The sequence below is a fragment of the Dermacentor albipictus genome, chromosome 1 (genome assembly GCF_038994185.2).
Source record: "Dermacentor albipictus isolate Rhodes 1998 colony chromosome 1, USDA_Dalb.pri_finalv2, whole genome shotgun sequence".
NCBI lineage: Eukaryota > Metazoa > Arthropoda > Arachnida > Ixodida > Ixodidae > Dermacentor > Dermacentor albipictus.
This window is the reverse complement of record NC_091821.1, coordinates 266,632,388-266,645,128: the sequence shown is the minus strand read 5'-3', so window position 1 is coordinate 266,645,128 and position 12,741 is coordinate 266,632,388.

Here is a 12,741-nt window from a genome sequence, read left to right as displayed (position 1 = left end):
AAATCGCCTAACAACGGCGCATGCATCACTACATCAATAATGACAGCTAGTGTAGGTGATAGCAACAACGGCATGTGCAAGTGGCCTGACAGAAATCATTCCAAAAAAAAAAAAACCGTCTGGGGAAGGGAGACAGAGGAGGGGGCGTAGAAACTTCAGTCAAGGGCGAGGAACGTAAATTTCTTATCCATCAGATGCACTGACGGGGCACTAATACAAAGGTCAGCATGAGCGTGAATCTGACCAGCCTCGAGGATTTCCCTTTCGAGTCTGCCTTTAGATCTGCTTATAATCTCGGTTTTATCGAAAAGAGGTTTACAGCCACAACCCTTGCAGTGCGCAGGCAGGTACCTGTCATTTATACAGAGCCTCGTCTGCCCAATGTAAACTTTCCCATAGTCGAGTGGTATGTTATATACCACTTTGGCGCCACACGAGGCGAGGGGTTTCGTGTTTCTTTTCACAGGTCTTGTTCTTCTTATGGCAGTTTGCAAGGGCGCAGAGTCGAGAAAGCGTGAGGTGAGCTGTGAAGACGAGGTCAACGCCGTGTTTTTGCCCGGTCATTTTTAGGTTGTGTGAAATCGTGTGGACATATGGCATCACGACAAACTTATTTGGCCTCTCGCGTGGCATAGCATTGGGTGGAGCTTGGAGCTTCTTTAAAAGAGTTGAACCCACTGCGACTAGCACATTCGAATGGAATCTCAAGGCTTTCAGAAAACACACTAGCAGGTAAAGACTACGACCGACCCTGTGCGCGCAAAACTTGGTCAGGCATGACTTGAGGCATGACGAAGCTATACCCCGTTTTACCAGTTTGGTGTTAGAGGAGTCAGAAGGTAGAATGGCCTTCTTAGAACGCCGCAAATATTCCCAACAAAGATGTTCGTCCCAGTTAAACTAGAGCGCTAAATCTAAAAACCGGAGTGTGCCATTGTCAGTAAGTTCCATTGTGAAAGATAACCAGCGATCATTGTTTGAAACAAAGCAACAATCGCTCAGCTACTGCAGTGCTAATGTCATTATGTGGAACAGACAATAAAACAAAACATACGTCCACGTGTCTATGAACTTTAAGAACAATGCCCTGGTTCAACTCTTGCTGAAGCAAACAGTCAAACTTGGCTAAGAGAATTTTACACAGCATGGGTGCCACACACGATCCAATACATATACCCTATTTCTGTATGCGAATCTTACTGTCAAAGTTAACAATGGTACGCGCCGTGGTTGCTCAGTGGCTATGGTGTTGGGCTGCTGAGCACGAGGTCGCGGGATCGAATCCCGGCCATGGCGGCCGCATTTCGATGGGGGCGAAAACACCCGTGTACTTAGATTTAGGTGCACGTTAAAGATCCCCAGGTGGTCGAAATTTCCGGAGTCCTCCACTACGGCGTGCCTCATAATCAGAAAGTGGTTTTGGCACGTAAAACCCCATAATTTAAAGTTAACAATGGTAGAGGTGAAGTGGTAGTCCAAAAGCTCAAGAAAACCCTCTGCCATCATAAGGCAGAGGGTTCTCAGATTATCAGATTTTATTGCTTGGACAACATAACAACGAGTATGCGCATGCCTTTGTGCTACACTCTGAAAAAAAAGTTTACACCCTCTGTGTTGTATTTTGTCCTCAAACGATAATCGCCATCTGTTTCGCCCGCATTTCCTTCCTTTAACGCTGCGAGCCCGGTACTTCCTAGTCCCGATCGGCTTGCGCCTTATCAGTGTGACGCAGCATTCTCGACAGGAAAGTAGCGAGCGCCGAGTTTTCAAGAAAGGAAACGCAAGCAAGGCTGATGACGATTGTTGTTGTAGGACAAATATACACCTCAAAGGGTGCAACCGTTTTAAGAGTGCATAGTGAGTTAGTTTTGCGTGTACTGAATTTTAGTGGGACAAGCTTGTGACGCATTTTATAGCCCTGCAACAACATATACCTTCTTTCGGTACTCACGCTTCCCGAAAACGCGACGAGCGATTGCCGAGAGTGATAACACGGAAGTGTTGCATGCGCCGGCAGGACGCGTAAAAGATAACACGGAGGAGCTCAAGAACATTTATGTATTTTGAGCGACTGAAAACAGGCTTTGCACCCACGAGTCTGACTTGAGTGCGATTAGAAGGCATTCTGCGAGCGTGTAACATGGTCTGGCTGAGCCTGTGTTGTAGCCACCTTTGTGTACTTGGCTTACCATCGTGTCGACTGAGGCCAAGTTGTTTTGGAAACGCGCAGTCACCCGTGTATTTGTTCACTTAAAGTGAAGGAAATAATGCCCGCGAAAGGAGGGTTGCTTGAAAGTCAGATGTTCAGATTTTATGGCATTGTTTGGGAGGAGTCTTTGCAGCGAAATGTACCTAAAAGTGAATTCATCTGCAATGCCGCTCATTCACCACTTACGCACGTTTCGCCTCTACACGCAATACTCCTGTTAGGTCAATATACCGAAATGATACATGCTTGTAATTTCTTTCAGCTGATGGCATCCGGTGGAGCATCGTACGGCAACGACTGCTGCTTACCTGGTGCCACAACTTTGGATGAATGCAGAAGCCCGGAACAAGCATTTATATAGTGCAAAATAAACATTTCATCATTTCAGAAGACGTTTTTCGTTGTCTTTATGAAATTGCACCTGACAGATTCGGCGCAGTCTTGTAAAGGTCAATCGCGATCATTTCTACTTAATAATGAAACGATTCCACGCCAAGGCCACGCGAGGCTCAGCAGAAGCGAAAAAAAAAATATGAATGCAGCGCCGAGCTGCGGAGCCGGCGCGGCGTGTACCAACTGGTGTTCAAAACGCGCGTGCCCAAAACCGAAACCCGAAGAAGTCAACATCCGCTTGGTGTGCTACAGTCAATTCGGCCGCTGGGCTCTATGGGAGTGTCCGCTCTTGTTGAAATTTCTTTCTCTATGACTCGGCGCTCGCTACTTTCCTGTCGAGAATGCTGCGTCACACTGATAACGCGCATGCCGTTCGAGACTGGGAAGTACCGGGCTCGCCGCGTTAAAGAAAGGAAACGCGGGCAAGACGGATGACGATTATCGTTGTGGGACAAGATAAGCCCCAAAGGGTGTAAATTTTTCTAAGAGTGTAGAGTTTCTAAATAAATACCCATATGAAACTTTATGCTTTCTTTAGAGTGCAAACAGGAGCAAATGGTTTTGCACCCTCTCAGCAGAGGGCACAGTGACTTGAAGATGCGCCAAATTTAAACCGTAAAGCGATTTATTACAGCTTGATTTTGAACGGTAATTGCAGAGCGAGTGTCATTCAGTCTGTTTGCACGCGCATGTTATTGCGAGGCAGCAGGCAAGGAAAGGGGGTGTATATACGGGTGCACATGCCTAGAGCGTGCGTGCGTAATTGCATTTGCGTGTGCGCGCGTGTTTGTATCTCCGTATTTGAATATGCGTGCGCACGAGTGCGTGTATGCGTGTGCGAGCATAGGCGTGCTTGTGTGTGCGTGCAGTGGCGTATATTTTGTGCGTGTGTGCATGCGTGGGCGCGTGTAAATGTGAATGCGGTCGAACATGCGTTGTGTGTGCGTGTGCGTGTGTGCGTGTGTATTTTCCCGCTTACACCTCACCTACTCTCGGGGATGAATGGGATATATAATTTATTTAAACCGATATTTAAATCTACGAGACAAGAACGAATGACACTGCATTTATAGCACTCTCCCTTTCTGAAAGCGACATCAACGCAAAAAAAAAGGCAATTCCCTTCCACTCTGAAGAAGTATGACCAGCGAAGCTGTTTATGTGGGCACCTCCGCCGCGGGTCGGCCCGGCATTGCACTATCTTCGGGATTTTGTTGTACACGCGGACACCATAGTGGGGAAAGTAGCCTTTAACAGCTTCGATGTAAAAAAATAAACAAGAAAAAACGCCTCAGCCGTTAAGAGGAAGCTTAAGCTCGGGTGCTCCTATATAAATACGTAGCAGAATTCGTTTTTCTCGGCAACCACTGTACCAAATTTGACAAGGTTTGTTGCATTTAAAAGAAAAACTTAACATCTAGTGACTGTTGATTTCAAATTTTTGAGTTAGGTTGTCAATTTTTTTATTAAAAATTGGCAAAAACAAAAAATTTTCGGAGAACGAAACTATGAAGTTTACAACTCTGTAACTCAGCAATCAAAAACGATATCACAATTATGTGAATTGCATCTAATAGTACATCTAAAGCGGACAAAATTGATATTTACACATGAATATCGAAAATTTACTGATGTGTAATAACAGCTTTTGCAGAACCCGTGTACACAACGCAACAAATTCACGTAATATATAAATTGACATATCGAATTTGTCCGCTTTGAATGATCTAGTGGATGCCGTTCACAGAACCGCGATATCTGTTCTTGATGCAGAGCTATGAATTTGTAAACTTCATGATACATATATATATATATATATATATATATATATATATATATATATATATATATATATATATATATATATATATATATATATATATATATATATATATATATATATATATATATATATATATATATATACACAGTGATAAACACATTGATAAACCACTCATTTGATAAACTGAGAGTCACGTTGCTTGAATCTGGATTTCGCTCAAATTATGATAGAGAAGCCCGCGAATCCTTCTTTATCTACAAGTTTGATACCGTCGCGTGTGGTATGAATGAATGTGTAGGAAAATTGAGTTGCCTGTCTTTGTAGCCCGTCACTTGTCCCTTCTTCTACTAGTACGTCGCTATTCCCCCTTTTTCTGTGTCTGTGTTTGCTTGATAACATAGCACATATTGAGCACATATCGACGTTTTGTTGTCACGTGGCGATTGGTTTTTACAATTCATTTCGGTCCGTTCTTATGCTTTGTATTTTAGATTATATGTTTGCAATCGCCATCGGTCTATACACGTGTCAGCTATCCTTTGAACGATTCGGATGCATTTTGTTCGTCCATTTTATTCGTTTTTCATGTAAACGTATCTTCATTTGGTTGATAAGCACATGTATATTAACTGTACTGACACCATGCAATGTATTCTGATGAAGGCCGGACCCCGGCCGAAACGTCAATAAACCGCTTCATGCGCGCGTCTACTACACTGTGAATATTTACCCGAACCCAGAACTGCTTTTTTTCTGATATATATATATATATATATATATATATATATATATATATATATATATATATATATATATATATATATATATATATATATATATATATATATATATATATATATATATATATGTATGTATGGTGTCCCACATAACTCGAGCGCCAAGAATTTAAAGATGAAAGGTGCGTCGGAAGCGAATTGAACCGATAGAATACTATTGGCAATAGCCTATTCACAATGTTTTGTTTTCTCCATAATTACCCAACTTTTAAATTATTGGCTGAGTATCCCAAGTATGGTATGCAGATTTCTAGGGCACCTTCAGAAACCACCGATCGAGTTGTTTCCTTTACGATACGTCTCGCGTAGTCCTTTTTACCGGGTTGCAAAGAAAGCCAGCGAAATATGAAAAAAGCCGCGTGACGAAGCGTTTGCGCAGTGGTATTGTGCTGTGCTCAAGCGTGCGTTCGGTGAACAAGGAATGACTGCATATTGACGGGCAACGAGGAAGCGGCAGGGCGTTGTTTATCTTTCACCGGCTGAGCTTGGCCAGCAGCAGGCATTTTCACCGTCATATATATATATATATATATATATATATATATATATATATATATATATATATATATATATATATATATATATATATATATATATATATATATATATATATATATATATCACATCATATCACTTTATTTTCCTTAAAGACCCTTTTTGGGGTGTTGCATAAGGGGTGGGATTTACAAGATGCAGGCGTTTACAGTAGTCGAAAATGTGGATGGACAGGTTATGGCAGCGATATGGTGGGGAAGGCCGTTCCAGTCAGTTGCCGTTCATGAAAAAAATGAGTTCATTAAGGTTGTAGTACGGGCTCGTGGACGCAAAACTTGAAGAGGGTGACCGATGCGATGGGATCTGCGTGGTGGGGGTGCGCAGATGTATGGTTCTTGTCTTAGGGGCGAATAAAAAACATGTGATACAAAACAAGACTGGCAATGCGACGGCGAGCAGAAAGATCACACAAACCTGATTGCAATACTGGAGATGAATGCTAACGTCGTATGAGTATGAAGAGTGAATAAATCTGGTAGCCCGGTTTTGTACAGCTTCGATGGCATTTGTTAAATATGCATGATGAGGGTTCCAAATGGGCGACGCGTATTCCAGTTTAGTTCTGATAAGGGTGATGTATGCTTGTAGTCTGACGGGTTGAGCGGCTTCCCGCTGGTGACGTTTTAAGAAACCTAATGTTTTATTAGCTGATGATATTAGGTTTGTCACATGCAGAAGCCAAGATAAGTCATCGGAAATGGTGATACCTAAGTATTTGTAAGACTGGTAAATGTAACAGGAAAGTTAGAAGCGGTATATTCAAAAACAAAAGGGTTGCGACGGTGGTGAAAAGACATGTACTTACATTTGTTATAATTGAGTGCCATCATCCACTGCGAACACCAGTTTAGCACGTGGTTTAGGTTTGCCTGAAGGGATTCTTGGTCAGAATGGTTGGTTACCGAACGATAAATAACGCAATCATCAAGGAACAAGCGGATATGACAAGATACGCGCTTGGGTAGGTCGTTAATGTAAATGAGGAATAACAAGGGACCGAGGACGGAACCCTGCGGGACGCCCGAGGTGACTGGGAGCGGATTGGAGGATCTCAGACAGACTGAGAGCGATGCGTGAGGAATTCGTTAATCCACGCGATGATGTTTAGATGTAGGTTCAACTGGGAAAGTTTAAGAAGCAAGCGTTGGTGAGGTACTTTATCGAACGCCTTAGCGAAGTCGAGGAATATGGCGTCAGTGTGTAGATTAATATCAAGGTTGGCGTGAATGTCATGAAGAAGCATGGCTTGTTGAGTCTCGCACGAGAGACCCTTACGAAAACTATGCTGTGACGGATGGAAGAAGTTATTGGAATCTAAGGATTGCATGATTTAGGAGTAACTGACATGTTCCATGATTTTGCAGGGTATACTTGTTAATGAAATGGGCGGATAATTAAGAGGTGAATCAGTATTGCCTGTTTTGTGCACGGGAACGACCTTCCCCATTTTCCAGTCATCTGGAATGGTTCCTTCGGAGAGTGATTGTGAAAACAATAAACAGAAAATACTGGAACAGGCTAGGTTAGCGTTTTCCAGAATTTTTCGATTAATGTCATCTATGACGGCAGCAGATGAATTGTTTATTTTATCTATTATGCACGAAATTCCACTACTGTTGAACGTTATGGCATCCATGGCTGTAGTAATAATTAGCGGTAATGTGAAATATGGTGCTTCGGATTCGTCGGTAAAAACAGATGAAAATGCAGTGTTAAAGGTGTCTGCACAGTCGGTATCAGTCCTGATTTCACCAGCATTGTTAGTGAGGGTGATAGCGCGCGCTTACTTCGGGTTTATCACCTTCCAGAATTTCTTGGGGTTATCGACTATCATTTTTGGTAGCACTACTTCGTAAAATGAGCGCTTGGCACTTCCTATCGCGGCCAAGTATGCGTTCTCAGCTTCATAATACCTTTCCCATGCGTGGGGGGTTTGCGTGGCATTTAGCTGTACGAAATGCGCGTTTTTTTCTTGTTTTCGAGCCTTTTTAGTGTCTTTGTGAACCAGGGTTTCTGATTATTCTTTCGCAGACTGCATGACAGAATGTATTTATTTGTTGAAAAGGGTCCAGTTCTCATTTATACTTCTGGAAAGATAGGTTGTTTCAAAGACCGATAGAAAGTTTGTTATTTCAGTGTTGATTGCTTTCTGGGAAGTTTGGGAATAGTTTTCTGGGAAGTTTGGGAATAGTTTTCTGGGAAGTTTGTTCTAATTCAGGTGAAAAGTTAAAATTGACATGAATTACTACATGGTCGCTGATTTCTCGGAGACCTGTAATAAAATTAAGGCTGTCTGGATGAGTGGTCAGTATGAGATCCGTAGTGTTAGCTGCTTCCTCTGCGACGCGTGTCGGTTCGGATACAACTTGGGTCAAGTTAATATTAAGGCAAACGTCAATGAAGTCATTCGGCTCTTTTTGACCAACTATGGGCTAAGGTTGATTACTCCAGTCGATATTGGCGTAATCGAAGTCCCCAAATAGTAGGATGTGTGCTTTAGGGTGCTTTGAAACTAGTTTATTTAGAGCATTGTGGAGCATGCGGGGAAAGTCGAGACTTTTGCGAGGTGGCCTATAACGCACACCAATTAATAACGTCAGGGGTGAAGCGAGGCACATAATCCCCAACATTTCTAAGTCTGAGGCGACATTACTGGCAGAACAAGACAATTGTTCGCTGACTGCAATTAGAACTCCTCCACCGCGAGAACACTTGCGATCAGCGCGAAAAAGATTAAAATTGGGCAGGTCAAACAGAATTTCTGAGTCAGTGATATCGTTGTTTAACCACGTTTCGATTAATGTAAGTAGATTGCTGCCTGACGAAGTTACAAGCTTCGATACGATATCGCGTTTCGGCAGGAAGCTGCGAATGTTAGTAAAGATTACTGATAGTGAAACATTGGCACATGGCGTAGGTGGGGGATAGAGCGATGACCGGCAAGGATGAGTTGATTGTTAAGATATTTCTTTTTGCAGATTCTGAAAGTTCATCAAAAACGTAACGTTTTGGGACAATATGCAAAGTTTTAAATCTCAGGGAGAAAGGCACGGACTTTGCCCTGGCGAAAGGGACAAGATGTTTCTGGCAGTTTTGAACGCGGCGCGAGAGGTCTTCACCTACACTGTAGTCGGTACCTTTGAATTCCGAAACTTTAGAAAGAATTGATTCTTTAGTTTTAAAGGATGTAAACTTAACGATAATTGGGCGTTTCCTGTCCTTAGAGTGTCGTCCGAGGCGATGGGCGCGTTCGGTGTCGTTAGGGCTTAACTGGGTGTCCAGGTGCTCAGAGCAGTGGCGAATTATTAAGTATTCTGTAAGCGAATACGTTTCAGTGGAGTTAGTATCGGGTAAGCCATAGAAAAGTAGGGTGTATCGTCGGGAGCGATTTTCTGCGTCATCTAGACCAGCTTCTAGCACATTAACTAAACGAGTCGTTGCAGCTGAAGTGGCTTGAATCGTCTCTAGATCACTGCGGCGTGTAGGCAGACTTTCGCAATGAGTTTCTAAGGCGCTGAAACGCGTAGTCAGGTTAGTCATTTTCTGGTCCATTGACAGCAGTTGGCCCTTAAGCTCTTGCACTACATTAATCAATTCAGTCTGGCCAGCAGACATCTTTTTTACTTCGTCAAGGATTACGTCTAGCTTGCCGGGGCCAGGGTTGCTCTCAATGTCACCGCACATCAGTAATAGGGACCGAACAACATGAAAGCACTCGATACAGGTAGCAAGACAACACTGGGGGCTCGGAAGCTGTACCAAAAAGTAGTTGCTCGTTTTCTTTTGTGTGTGTGTGTGAATAGAGTCCGATGGTTACCAACCTAAGGGCACGGAGGCACCGACAGGATGACAGCCTCACACTTGTCTTTTTTCACCCTGCAGTTACTCGCTGCCTTCATCCCCGGTTTCCGGTGCACTGTTCCACTGGATTCGTATGGCGAACCTATCGTTCATGGTTCTGAGGCCGGCAAATTCGCTGAGCCTGTTCCCGCCACACTTCACCCGGATCAAAGCCGCCATCAAATCTACATCTGGAACGACACCCAATTTGTATCTTCGGCTCATCACTGCGCAACCGCGACAGCATCGACAGCGCCAGCAGCGGGACGCTTAAAGCCAAGCAACACGCTCTGGGCAGTCAGAGGGCACGGAGGCACCGACAGGATGACAGCCTCACACTTGTCTTTTTTCACCCTGCAGGTCAGTTACATTTCCAAACTGCCACTTCTTTGCTTTAAATCTAGTAATCGCTTCATTGTCGTGCTTCCGTGCCCAGAAGCCTTGAGTGACCCGTTCTGTTCATTGTTTCTTTCACTGTGTGGTGACGTGGAAAGCAATCCTGGCCCATCCAAGGACGATGTCCTTGCTGAAGTACTTAAAACCGTGAGGGACCTAAATGAAAGATCTATTAGAATGGAATCTGTACAAAATTCTATGTCGGAGACAATTCATGAGCTGAAACAACAGCAAAAAACCGTTTCCGATGCTATATCAGACATCGATCAAAGACTGCAGCACGTGGAAAGCCAGACGGCCATCCTTGATGAATGGAAACAGGATGTCAGCTTATTGCACGACAAGTTTGAGAGTGTAGTAACTGACACGAACACGCTTCGTGCGCGAATTGATGACGCGGAAGATCGCTCACGTCGCGACAATCTGGTTTTTTTTGGAGTAACGGATACTTCAACAGAAAATTCTATGCAGTCAGAGGAAAAAGCCCTTGATTTAATAAATAACACTTTAAAACTTAGTTTAACTTGCGACCACATAGTGCGTGCTCATAGGATTGGTCGCTACAGTCAACAAAAATCACGACCGATAATAGTTAAGTTTCTCTCTTATAAAACCAAAGAACAAGTTTTGTCTAAGCGCTCTGTTCTAAAAGGAAGCAGCCTGACTGTGAGCGAAGACTTCTGCGAGGCAACGCGCAATATCAGACATAAATTAACGGAATATGGCAAGGGACTAAATGTACCCTACAGGCTACGTTACAAAAGACTCTTCGTGGGAGAAAAATGTTACGGCTACGACATAGATAACGATGTAGTCTACGAAATAACACCAGGAAACAGAAATTCCGATCCTCGAATTCTGCGCTCAGGACGTGTCTTGCAGAACTCGCGATAGCGAAACGCCAGGGGAGATGCTTGCACTTCATCGAAACATGGTATTTCTGTAGTATTCACGAATATTCGCAGTATATTTAATAAAAGGGACGAATTGTGTTCTCTGGTTGATGACACTGATGCTGACATAATAGCGATAACTGAAACTTGGTTGACTAACAAAATAACAAACGAAGAATTGTTTCATTGCCGTAAAAGATACGTTGTGTATCGGAATGACCGTACTGACAGAATAGGGGGCGGTGTATTACTTGCTGTTAGTAAAGACGTTGAGTGCTTTAATGTACCGATAATCACTGAAATTGAATCTATCTGGTGTTGTTTAACCATTAATTTCAAAAAAATTATCTTAGGCGTCTGCTACCGGCCACCCTCGAATAGTACGTTTTGTGATCACCTGCATGACTGTCTAAATCAATTAACAGTAAGATTCCCGGGAGCAAAGATAATTCTTATGGGTGACTTTAACTTTCCTAACATAAATTGGTCAAGCACATGTCCCTTCTCTAACCCATAATCCAGTGAGGCTAATCAGTTTATCGCTATTTGTTCTGACTTTACCTTAGTACAAACGGTCGTTATTCCAACACGTGTAACAGGCACTACGTCATCATTACTTGATCTCGTGCTGACATCATCAGCTGATATTATATCCCCGATAACGCACTTACCTGGCCTTAGCGATCACGATACATTACATTTTACAATCACGATATCACTACCACTGAAACGTAAACGATTCAAGGAAATAAAAGATTATAAAAAGGCTAACTTCTCGGCAATAAACAACGAACTTGCTTCCTTTCTTGACACGTTTCTACTTTGCCATCTTGATCGTTCTGTCGAGACAAATTGGCGCCTCTTTAAAGAAAAAGTATCTGATCTAATAAATCGTTATATTCCAGTCCGACGTATATATTCAAATAGTAACGCACCGTGGTATAACGGACACCTTAGCAGACTAAGTAACAAAAAGAAACGCCTATTTCGTATCGCCAAACGGTCACTAAATCCTGAACGCTGGTTCTCATACAAATCTGCTGCCGCCACGTACTTTTCAAATTTACGGTCTGCAAAATTTTCCTACTACAACGTTACCCTTCCCAAGCTACTGAAAACTAACAGTAAGGCATTCTGGAGCTCTATGAAAGGAGATAACATTAGAAAGGTTACTCTAACTTCACTAACTGGGAAAGCAATCGCCGACCAAGCATGTGCTGACGTGCTAAATGACACGTTCGTACAGGCGTTTTCGCCGTCTTCGCATGTTACTCCTCCTCCCGAAATACGGCCTAAAAGATACCCCCCCATGGATCCCATAGCATTTAGTAGTAACGGTATTAAATCGATTATAAATAAATTAGAATTGAAATCGTCATGTGGTGTTGATGGAATTAACATTAAATTCTTACGCAGTACTAGTGAATATTGCTCGATAATTTTAGAATTACTTTTTTCTCAGTCGCTTCACAGCGGTACATTGCCTTTAGATTGGAAGACGGCTAAGATAGTTCCAATTCATAAATCTGGTGATACGCATAACCCTTCTAATTATAGGCCCATTAGTTTAACTTCTGTGCCCTGTAAAATAATGGAGCACGTAATTTATTCTCAGGTAATCAATCACCTTGAATCTAACAACTTCTTTACATCTAGCCAACATGGTTTTCGTAAAACATTCTCCTGTGATACTCAGCTTCTTTGATTTACTAACGACTTGCACTCTAACTTGGACGCAGGATTTCTTACGGACTGTATTTTCCTTGATTTCGCTAAAGCTTTTGACAAAGTACACCACACATTACTGCTATCTAAACTCAGTGCACTAAACATTGATACTAATGTACTTAATTGGATAAAAGCATTTCTAACACA